An 11,244-nucleotide genomic window follows, 5' to 3' on the forward strand; every position below is an offset into this window, starting at 1 on the left:
GTACATTCCACCCCTTCTAGTTTCACATTGACTTTTGCTTTAGGTCCTATTAGTCCTCGTGGGAAAGCCGTGGGTCTGTCTCTTCTAGGGGAGCCCTTGCTTCCCGAGGGTGTGGGCGGCTCCTTTCCCAGACCCTGTAGCCGTTTCCCGACTTTTCCCAGGTGGCCCTCAGCTTTTGGTACACCAGTGTTGGATTTTCCTTATTTTGACATCTTGCTGCAGTGTGTCCTTCCTGACCACATTTGTAGCAGAAGAAGGATCCTATACTTGGCCGGCCTGCAGAAGTAGCTGTCCTGAGCCCAGTCTTATGGACCGCTGCTGCTAGCTGTTCACCACTCCCTGGTGCCCGGGCTGAACCTACAGCACCCCTCAGTTCGTCCACCTGCACCATCAGGTCTTGCACTCTTTGGGCAAGCTCCTCTCCACCGTTCACCATCAATATTTTGGGGAGTTGCGAGGGGGCCGTGCTGCCATATTTGGATGGTTGAGTGTCCCCACTCTCACTGGTGGCCTGCCCTTCTTCCTCTTCTCGGATCTCTTTAATCAATTGCGAATAGCTGGGTGGGGCTGCCAGACGTTCCCTTAACTGAAGGTGGAATAGGATTGGGTGCTGGTATTGCGCTCCCCTCACAATTTGGGACACTTGAGTTCGATCCATTTGCTCCGCTGTGATGGCTCCATGCAAGACAACTCTCTGCAGTAGTTTTTTCAACCTCTGAACATAGGTTGATAACTTTTTGCCTCTCTGTTGTCTGGTGCTCAAGAATTTGCAATAAACTTTCTCTGAATCTTCAGTCCTCCCAAAAGCATGATTGAGAGCTGCTAAGCAGTCATTTGCACTAGCTTCTGGATTACCCAGCTTCAACGTGCGAATGACATCCAGCGCGGGACCCCGGAGACTTTCTATCAGTTGCCTTCTCTTCTCAGCTTCAGGTACTGCCCACTTTCAGAGCATTTTAGTGGTATGTTCTAACCAGGGTTCAAACGCTTCTTCCCCGGGTATTGGGACCGCACCACCCGAAAATAAGCGTAACTTACGGTATGAACTAGATTCATGATGAGGTTGCAGGATCTTCTCCAATGCTTGTCCCAAAGCTTTGGCCCATACATCCATAGAAGGGGCAGGGGCCGCTGGTTCAGCACTCAGTAGACTTGACACGTTAGCCATAGTCTTTCCTTCCTGTGCCAAAAAGGCTGTCATCTTCTCCTCAAATACAGCATGTGAAGCGGGGCCTGTTGCAAAGGCCTTGGCGATCACAACTTTCAAAGTGCCAGTGGGAATCTTTATCTCACTTGGGATCTGCAAAGAGTCCACAGCTACTGGCAATTCACATAGCACCACAAATGCTTTGTCGTCTACTTGAGGTCTACGCCCCCGTATGCGACACCTCGTTAGAGAATCAATGGCTTTTGTTAGAAGGGCCTCAATTGGGCCATCTTCCATACCCTTAGGTATCCCTAAAACTAATAGACAATTTTTAGGGTCAATACCCAACTCTTCACACCAGTCTTCTAGCATATGGCCAGCCATGGTATAAACTCTAACTTATCCCGCAACAACAACTGCTTCTTACAATGTTATATATATATGTGTGCTTGCAAGGGGTACTACCCAGCAAAAGAGATCCCGGACGAGCCCCCACTTATGTAACCCTTCTGTTAACGCCAGATGCCTGCCAGAAGGGCCGGGTTCAACTCTTGTGGGGTTTTCCTATCAAGGATACAACCAACTGGCTCGCGCCCCAACCCAGTGGCCTGGGACAATTTCACCCCCGTGCTGGGTGCCTGTAAGGCGGTTCTCCCCCTCCCCTCGCAAGCACAGAGTCTGAGATAGAAATGGCTTGTTTAATGACCGTAACCTACCCCAAGGTTACAGCGACAGATGCAGTGTATCTAAGCACAGAAGAGACAAAACCCCTTTTACCCAGATCCCATCCCCATATGCAGTAGAACCCAGTCTCTTGCTGGGGCTCTTGGCCCTTTTCCACACACAGTTACAGGGTGTACCCTCTGCGGTGCAGTCCCAAACTCAAAGCCCACAGATACATCACCGGGGCAATACTAGCTGTCCACTTGTCTGTAGCCTCCCCTTGCTATCACCAGCCGTCTGCCAGTCCCCGTCGTCTACCGCCGCTCCTACCAGCCGCCCGCCAGTCGCTGTCGTCCACCGCCGCTCCTACCAGCCACCCGCTGGTCCTGCTGTTGTCCGCCAGTTCTAACCCCACTGCTTGGGACTGCCCTAAGGCAGAACCCAGGGATTTCAGCTCTGTGGGGCCTCAGCTGGCACCCTGTGATTTCAGCTCTTGGTATCTCTAGTGTGGGGCTTCACAAACACCCTAGTATCTAGCTCTATCTTTTAACAGGTGGGGAGGGTTAGTCAAGCCAGGCTTATAGCTATATGGCTAAGGCATAGGCAGGGTCAAAGCACTCAGCAAGCCAGGTCAACCAGTACCCCTCCCTTTCTCTCTCACAATGCTTTAAACCAGGGAGCCCTGTGTAATCAATGTCTTACACAGCTAAGGCGACTGCCCTGTCCCCCACAACAACCCAGAGCATTGGTGAGATCTCACAACTCCCGCATTAAGTGTCAGCTTAAATTGTAATTTTACAACTACATGTTTACAATAGACCAAATCTTATGGCTTACTTGCTACCCATTAGGCTTTGCCTAAAAAGGTATCACACATGCACACCTTTTGCATTCTTATGCAGATGACCTCTGGGAGACTCATTCCTCCCAGCCTTCAGCAGCACTGCATTTCTTCTGCCACATTCCCTACACAAATATTGGCAGGACTCTAGGCTAAAAAATGAGCTACATTCAAAGCTTCATTCTAGCATACCAAGAGTACTAAATCCAAAGCAAGGCTAAGCAATAGCTAGAAACGAAGGCAAAACACTGAGCTAAAATCTAGGCTACTTTCTAAGATAGGCCGTGTCTACACGTGCCCCAAACTTCGAAATGGCCATGCAAATGGCCATTTCGAAGTTTACTAATGAAGCGCTGAAATGCATATTCAGCGCTTCATTAGCATGCGGGCGGCAGCCGCGCTTCGAAATTGACGCTCCTTGCCGCCGCGCGTCGCGTCCAGACGGGGCTCCTTTTCGAAAGGACGCCGCCTACTTCGAAGTCCCCTTATTCCCATGAGCTCATGGGAATAAGGGGACTTCGAAGTAGGCAGCATCCTTTCGCGGCAGCAAGGAGCGTCAATTTCGAAGCGCCGCTGCCGCCCGCATGCTAATGAAGCGCTGAATATGCATTTCAGCGCTTCATTAGTAAACTTCGAAATGGCCATTTGCATGGCCATTTCGAAGCTTGGGGCACGTGTAGACGTAGCCATAGTGAGAGGACTATGGTCAAAACTAAATTGAAAAGTAGCTTCAAACATTTACGGGAGTCTGGCCAGAAAAATGAGCTACATTCAAATGTACATTCAAAAGAAGAGAAAGTTCTAAATTCAAAGACAGACTGAACATTAGCTAGAAACCTAGGAAAAAGTAGAGCTAAAAACTGAGTTACGTTGAAAGATAGCGCGAGAACTACAATCAACAGTAGAGTGAAAACCAGTTTCAAATGTAGGCAAGAGGTTGGCTAAAAAATGAGCTACATTCAAAGCTACATTCAAACATAGCAAGAGTACTAAATCCTAAGCAAGAATAGCTAGAAACCAAGGCAAAATGCTAAGCTTAAACCACAGCTGCTTTCAAAGCAAGCGAGAGGAGTAACATCAAAACTAAATTGAAAATTATCTTCAAATATAGATCAGAGTCTAGCCTGAAAACAGAGCAAGATTCAAAACAAGCAAGAGGGCTATTACCAATGCAAGACTCACTACTGGCTACAAACAAAGTGAAAGCACTGAGCTTAAACAGAGCTGAGTTCAAAAGTAGCAAGAGGACTTCAGTTAAAGCTAGACTGACATATAGCTTCAAATATAGGAAGAAGGCTACTCTGAAAGCTGAGCTAGATGCTATGATAAATTCAGACATCACCAGAGTACTACATTCAAAGGGAGACTGAACGCTATCTAGTAGTAGTAGTAGCATCCTTCAGTCTACGTAGACTATGGATTGCGCCCTTTGTAGTTCCGTTTGGCATCCTCATTTGCAGCATCGGCTGTGACTGTGAAGACCCACAAGAGAGTGACAGTCCTTGCTGCATCTGTTGCATGCTAGCTAGAAATGTAGGAAAACTGCTCAGATAAAAATTCAGCTGTTCAAATATGGCTAGAGGACTACTGTCAAAGCAACACGAAGAACAAGATGCAAACATGGACTGGAGAGAGATTGGGCTGAAAACAGAGCAACATCCACATGTACCTTCAAGAATAGCAAGAGTACAAAATTCAAATACAGACTGAAGACTAGCTACGAAGACACGTAAAATGCTAAGTTGAAAACTGAGCTCCATTCAAAGCTAGCGAGATGACTACAGTCAAATTTAAATTGGTAACTAGCTTCAAATGTAGACCGGAGTCTAGGCTGAAAACTGAGCTACATTCAAATGTACATTCAGAAGAAGAGAGAGTACTACATGCAAAAACAGAAATGAGCAGGGAGTTCCAGGGTCCGACAATGCTGGGATGTGGGGTTGTGGCCAGGCCCAGCTGGGCTGAACTGGGGACAGCCTAGGAGCAGCTTGCGAGCTATGGACAGGAGGGAGATGGGGAGATTGGGGGTTGTTATGTGAGGCCTGAGGGAGGGAATGAGAGGGGCTTGGGGGTTTTATGGTTGATTGGGAGGGTGTGAGCTCCTGCGGTTGTGAAACAGGAAAGGAAGTGATTCCTGAGGAAGAAACTAAGACACATACCACTGTCCCCAGTCCTGGCCTGGGTCACCCATACCCCTCACCAAGACATTGGCTGCTTCTACCGGCTACACAACCCAGGGGTGCTCCATTTGTGGCTCTGTTCTTATTGCACCTTGCACTTCCTACCACTCCCTAACAATTAGAAATGTCTGGTTGCTCGCTTCATGGTGAGACCCTAACCCTAAGCTCATGCATCTGACGAAGCGGGTCTTTGCCCATGAAAGCTTATGCTGCAAAATATTTGTTAGTCTATAAGGTGCCACAGGACTTCTTGTTGTTCTCAAAGATACAGACTAACACAGCTCCTCTCTGATACCCCTATGCTGTAACAGCTGATATGCTCTACTTTTCTCACCTTGCTCTCCATACAACCTATTTTTTTCTCCTCAGTCCAACTGCCTGCTTAGTGCCTTGCCCCCGCTTGGACATCTCTACAGAGATGAGGCAAAATGGCATCCGCAGCAGTCCTGGGAAATCATCTTTTCAGGGGGCATACGTGGTTCCCAGTGAACAGAAAGGTGGGTAATACGCTCCCTCTCCCCCCCACAGTAGTCTGTGATTTTTAACAAAAAAAGTGGTGTGATGATACACATGGAAAAAAATCTCTGTACATTTTTATAGAGTAAGTGTCACTTATACACAGGTGTGTTGGAACTAATTACTGGAATGACAGTCCACAAATATTGTACAAAAATAACCAAACATCAAGTACTAAATAACTCAGTTATATGGTGAATTAGCTGTGAAGTCTGTATCTTCACAAACAAGAAAGAAGTCATGCTGCAGTTGTGGCAGGGCCAGAGTGAAGGAAGCCTAAACAAGCAGAAGGGCCTCATATTGGAGTGCCGGGGGAGTTGGCAGGCATAGCCTGCCCACGACTAAAAGGCCCCTCTCACGGGGCGGGGGCCTACTAAAAACACCCGGTCCCAAATGAATTCGGGGGACAATGAAGGAAAAAACGGGTGGGAGTGAGGGTCAGAGGTTTAAAATAAGGGAACTGGAAGGGGATACCGAGCACAGGACACCGGACAGCACCCACCTCTCCTCAAAGGTGTCCAGGGAGTTGGTGGACACCACCCAGAGGAACTCTGCTCAGATTCGTGACCGGAGGGAGGAATAGAAATAGGCCCCACAGTCGCAGGTCGCCCCCTCTGCCAGCCTCCTCTTCCTGGTTTTGTAGATGGCCATTTTGGCCATGGCCAGGAGGAGGCTGACGAGGAGGTCCCACGACTTTGTGGGGCTGTGGATAGGGTGTGACAAAATGAGGTGTGGGGAAAAGTGCAGCCAGAACCTCAAGAGGAGGTTCTGGAGGAGCTGGAAGAGGGGCTGCAGCCTGGCGCACTCGACGTAGATGTGCGCCAGGTTTTCCTTCATGCCACAAAAGGTGCAGGTGTCTGGGATAGGGGTGAACTGCGCCAGGTACACGCCCGTGCTCACTGCTCCATGGAGGATTCTCCAGCTGATGTCCCCAGCGGGCTGCGGAACCAAGGTGGAGTAGAGGCTGGCCCACAGGGGCTTCCCACCCTCCGACGGTGGTAAAAGGTCCCGCCATTTGTGGTCGGGGCAGGACACGAGGGTGGGGAAGTGGAGCGTGTGAAGCACGAGCGCGTACAGAAGGTGTCGAGGCGCGGTTCGGAAGGGGACTGGCTGCAAGGTATGCAGCTGGCTGAGATGGTGAGGGGGAGGGGGGTGGGCAGGATCACGAAGCCGGGGGCCCACGGAGAGGTCCGGAGGGCTAGGAGTGACAGGGGGGTGGGGCGCACCCTCTTGCAGGACCCGACCGATGTAGATATGAGCAGTGGGCGGCAGGGCGGCCTTCACCTCCTTGAGTACGCGCCGAGGGGAGAGTAGGGTGAAGAGCCCCATGCGCCGGGCGAGCTGCGGGGCCTCCATCCTGTCCCCCTGGTCATAGTCCAGGAGGTCTCCGACCCTGGTGATTCCACCTAGGACCAACCTCCGGTGCACCGCGGGAGACTCCGCCGCCTGCACACGAAGGTGGGGGTTGTGTAGCAGGGGCTCCGCGAGGAGGTCTTCCCCCACGGTGACCCCTAAAGACCTGGAGGCTGCGAGCAGCCGCCAAGTGCAGAGGAGGTCCTGGTAGAAGGCCAGCAGCTCCGAGAGGCCTCGCGGACAGTCTCTCCAGGATAAGTAAAGGAGCTGCCGGTTGTATCGGAGCCCTCGGTAACGGCGGAGGAAAGCGTGTGCCAGCGTACTCCATGCCGGACTATCTGCACTGTTGGTGTTGAGGAGTCCCTGCAGGGCCCGGAGGTGGAAGACATGGACCTGAGTGCGCGTGCAGGTCAGGCCCTGTCCCCCCTCCTCCGGGGGAAGATGGAGTACCCCTGTAGGGACCCAGTGCAGTCCTGGCCAGAAAAGCTCCAGGATTAAACCTCTGGAGCTGGTCCAGGAACTTCGGGGGTGGGACTAGGGTGCTGAGACGATGCCAGAGCATGGACAGGACTAGTTGGTTCAGCACCAGTGCTCTCCCCCGTAGGGAGAGACACTGGAGCAGCCCTGTCCATCTCGGCAACCGCTCAGCGACCCTGCCCTTGAAGCCCTGCCAGTTTTCCGGCGGAGAGGGATGCGTGGCGGATAGAAAGACGCCCAGATAGGACAGCGGACCTACACTCCACCGGATGGCCTGAAGCGCGGGTGGGAGGTGGCTCATCTGCCACCCAGCCCCAACCACCAGGCCAGAGCTCTTGACCCAGTTGACCCGGGCAGAGGAGGTCACCGAGTAGATGGCTTGGCAGGCCTCCAGCCGCACCAGGTCTCCCAGGTCCTGGACCACGAGGAGTATGTCATCGGCGTACGCTGACAGGACCAGCTGCAGCTCTGGCTCATGGAGCACCAAACCCGTCAACCTTCGCCGAAGGAGACAGAGGTAGGGCTCGATGGCCAGAGTGTAGAGCTGGCCTGACAGTGGGCAGCCCTGACGCACCCCTCGCCCGAAGCTGACCGGAGCGTTCAGGGTCCAGTTGAGCTTGACCAGACACTCTGAGGCAGCGTACAGCACCTGGAGAAACCCGATGAAACAGGGTCTGAAGCCGAAGGCTCGCAGAGTGCCCAGGAGATACCCGTGGTCCACCCTGTGGAACGCCTTCTCCTGGTCCAAGGGCAGGAGGGCGAACGACAGACCATCCCTACACCCGAGCTCCAAGAGATCCCAGACCAGATAGAGGTTATTGAAGATGGTACGGCCCGGGACAGTGTAGGTCTGGTCAGGGTGGACCATGTCCTGCAGCACGGACCCCAAGCGACGAAAGATGGCTTTAGCGATTATCTTGTAGCCCGTTCTGAGGAGCGAGATGGGATGCCAGTTGCGAAGGTCGCGGGGGTTCCCCTTTTTGGGCACCAAGGTAAGGACGGCCCGCCTGCACGACAGGGGGAGGACCCCGCTTTGCAAGGACTCGGCCCAGACGCTGAGCAGGTCTGGGCTGAGGACTTCCCAAAACACGGGGTAGAACTCCACGGTCAGCCTGTCCATACCTGGGGATTTGTTGGTGGGCATGAGAAGGAGGGCTTCCAAGAGCTCGGCCAGAATGAGAGGAAGCTCCAGCTGGTCCCGGTCGCCCGTGCTGACCGAAGGGAGTTGGTCCCAAAGCACTCTGCAGGCGTCAGCGTCGGTCGGATCGGGGGAGAAAAGGGTGGCGTAGAAGGCGCGAGCCCTCTAACGTATCTCCACGGGATCCATAAGGGGTGCCATCCTCCGCGAGGAGGCAGAGGATGTGTTTTTTTGCACCCCTCTTTCTCCAGGGCATACAAGAAGCGGGAGCTGTGGTCCATCTCTCGAAGGAGCTGGATCCGCGACCTCACAAAGGCCCCCTGCGCCTGAAGGGTGTCAAGGGCCCTGAGCTCGTCCCGCTTCTCCCGGTACATGCCGCAGAGGGATGGATCTCCGGGGCTGGTGGCTAGACGCCTCTCCAGCTCAAGGACCTCCCGTTCCAGCTGCCCTGTGAACGCATCCCGCTGCTGGCTGGCCCCCTGAGTATAGTTGCAGCAGAAGAGCCGTGTGCGCACCTTTCCCAGATCCCACCACCACCATGCCAAGGGAAAGGCATGCTGTTGCCTGCGCCAGGCTAGCCAGAACTCCCGGAAGGACGCCACGAAGCCCACGTCCTCCAGCAGGCTGTTATTAAAATGCCAGTAGGCCGACCCCTGCTTCCCCGGTGAGAGGGAAGCCTTCACGGCCACCAGGTGGTGGTCCGAGAAGGGGGCCGGCTGCACGCTGGAGGCATGGGCCTGAGAGAGATGGTGCCGTGAGATGTAAATGCGGTCCAACCGGGAGCGTACGGATTTATGGCCCACCACTCGGACGTAGGTGAAACCAGCATCCTCGTCCGGGTGGTGGCTGCACCAGATGTCCACCAGGGAGTGATTGTTGAGAAGCTCCCTGAGGACATCCGCAGCGGCCTGGCACTGCTCAGTCCCCGTGCGGTCCCGCTCCTGGAGAGTGCAGTTGAAATCCCCGCCGAGGACCAGGCACTCACCTGGATCGATGGTGTCGAGGAAGGCCGCCACCTGCCGGAAGAAGGGTGTTCTCTCCGGGCCGAGTGTTGGGGCATAGATGTTGATGAAGTGGAGAGGCAGCCCCTCCACCCGCACCCAGAGGTACAGCAGGCAACCCAGCACAACCTCGACACTCCCCAGCACCTCGGGCTGCAGGTCTGGGGAGAACAGGGTCACTACCCCGGCCCGGTGGGCCGAGAGGTGACTAAAGTGGACCCCGTCTCCCCACTCCAGCCACCACTTGGCTTCGGCAGCCGGAGTAGTGTGGGTCTCCTGTATGAAGGTGACCGAGTACCCCACCTCCCAGAGGAAGAAGAGCACTTGGCACCAGCGGAGACCCGACCCGCAGCCCCTGGCATTTAAGGTGGCAAAGATGATTGGCACCATTTGGAGGTCTGGGGAGGATCCTCGCCAGAGGGAGCACCAACGGCCCCCGCGGGGCCATGCAGCAAGCCGTGACCAACCCCAAAGGTGACGAGGGCATCACGGAAGCTGCGGACCCGTTGGTAAGCCATGGCGTCCCTCTTCCCGGTCCCCTTGCCCTCCTTCAGAAGGGCCTTCACGGACTCTAAGATGGAGTGGAAGGCCCCCCAGCACTGGAGGGCGAGAGCAACCTTGTTCTTGGAGCTGGGAAAGTTCTCCAAGAACTGGCGCATCTCATCCACCAGCACATGGGGTGCTGAGGCCTTGGGGTCTTTAGTACCCGTCGGCCTCGTGTTCTTTTGGGCCCCACGGCCAGAGAAAAGATTGAGGTGGGGACTGGGGTCTGATTTTGGGAGGGATGAGGGCAGCAGAGGGAGAGCAGCCCTGGAAGTGCCGGGAGAGGGTGATACAAGGGTGGCCTCCCAAGGGGTTATGGCCTCGGGGGCAGTTATGAGTGGGAAGGGGTCAAAAGGAGGGGTAGGAAGAGGAGGGGTGGGGGTGGGGGGGATGGAAATCATCAGGGGAAGGGAAGGGTCGTGAGGGGGAGGAGGAGGAGGCGGGGGGGAGAAAAAGGAGGGAGTGGAGGAAGAGGAGGGTCTGGAAGGGGTAGGTTCGTGGGTTCTGGGGCAGGGCATTGGCTAGGAAAAGGTATGGGGGTGGTGACAAGTGGTGGGACTAAAGTGGGAGTAGGGGCGGGAATATGAACAGAAGGGGTCTCGGGAGGGGGGGCTTCCTCAGGTGGTGGTGGAGAAGGGGAGTAAGGGCGAGGTGCCAGCACACTTGGTGGCAGGCACCAACAGGTTGGGGGGGTGGGTGTCAGGGCTTTTAGTTCTAGGGGCAAAGGAGTGGGGAGGTGTAACACTGACTCATCCGGGGCGTCCAGGGGCTGGCCAACCTCCGCTGGGAGGTTATCCCTAGCTAAGAGGGAGGTCGCCCCCTCTGATGTCTCAAAGCAGAGGGGGGTGGTAGTTGGGGGATCGCTGGTGGGTGGGGAGGGGGAGGGTGCAGGGGGTGGTGGTGAGTGAACGGCTGGCCCACAGGCCTCCAGTAGCAGGCCGTCTACGTCCAGGGCCACTGGGGTGAGGCCCAGGGCCTCGACCTCTTGCGAGAGGAGGGCGAGGCCGAGGCCCACCTCCTCCGGGCGCTCTGCAGAAGTGGTTTGGATAGTGGCCAGAGGGGTGTCGGAAGAGGGCACGGGCTCATAAAAGGCCTTCTCAGCCTCCTTGGGCTCTGGCTCCGGGGCAGAGGGGATGTTGTCTTTTTTGGCTGCCGCGGCGGCGGCCTCCATCGCCCTGGCAGATGACTGGTAGCCGGGGGTTCGGCTGGTGGATCGGGGCTGGCAGCTCTCTTTAGTGCTTTGCGCAGTACCTCCAGCCCATCCTCCGACAGGCTGGGGTGCTGGGCGCATACACTCCTTTTCTTCTGCTTCCCCCCTACCAGCACCCAGCCCTCCGAGGAGGCGGGCTGGGCAGTAGAGGAGGAGGGGCCAGGGGACTGAGCCG

The sequence above is a fragment of the Carettochelys insculpta genome, chromosome 22 (assembly GCF_033958435.1).
Source record: "Carettochelys insculpta isolate YL-2023 chromosome 22, ASM3395843v1, whole genome shotgun sequence".
NCBI lineage: Eukaryota > Metazoa > Chordata > Testudines > Carettochelyidae > Carettochelys > Carettochelys insculpta.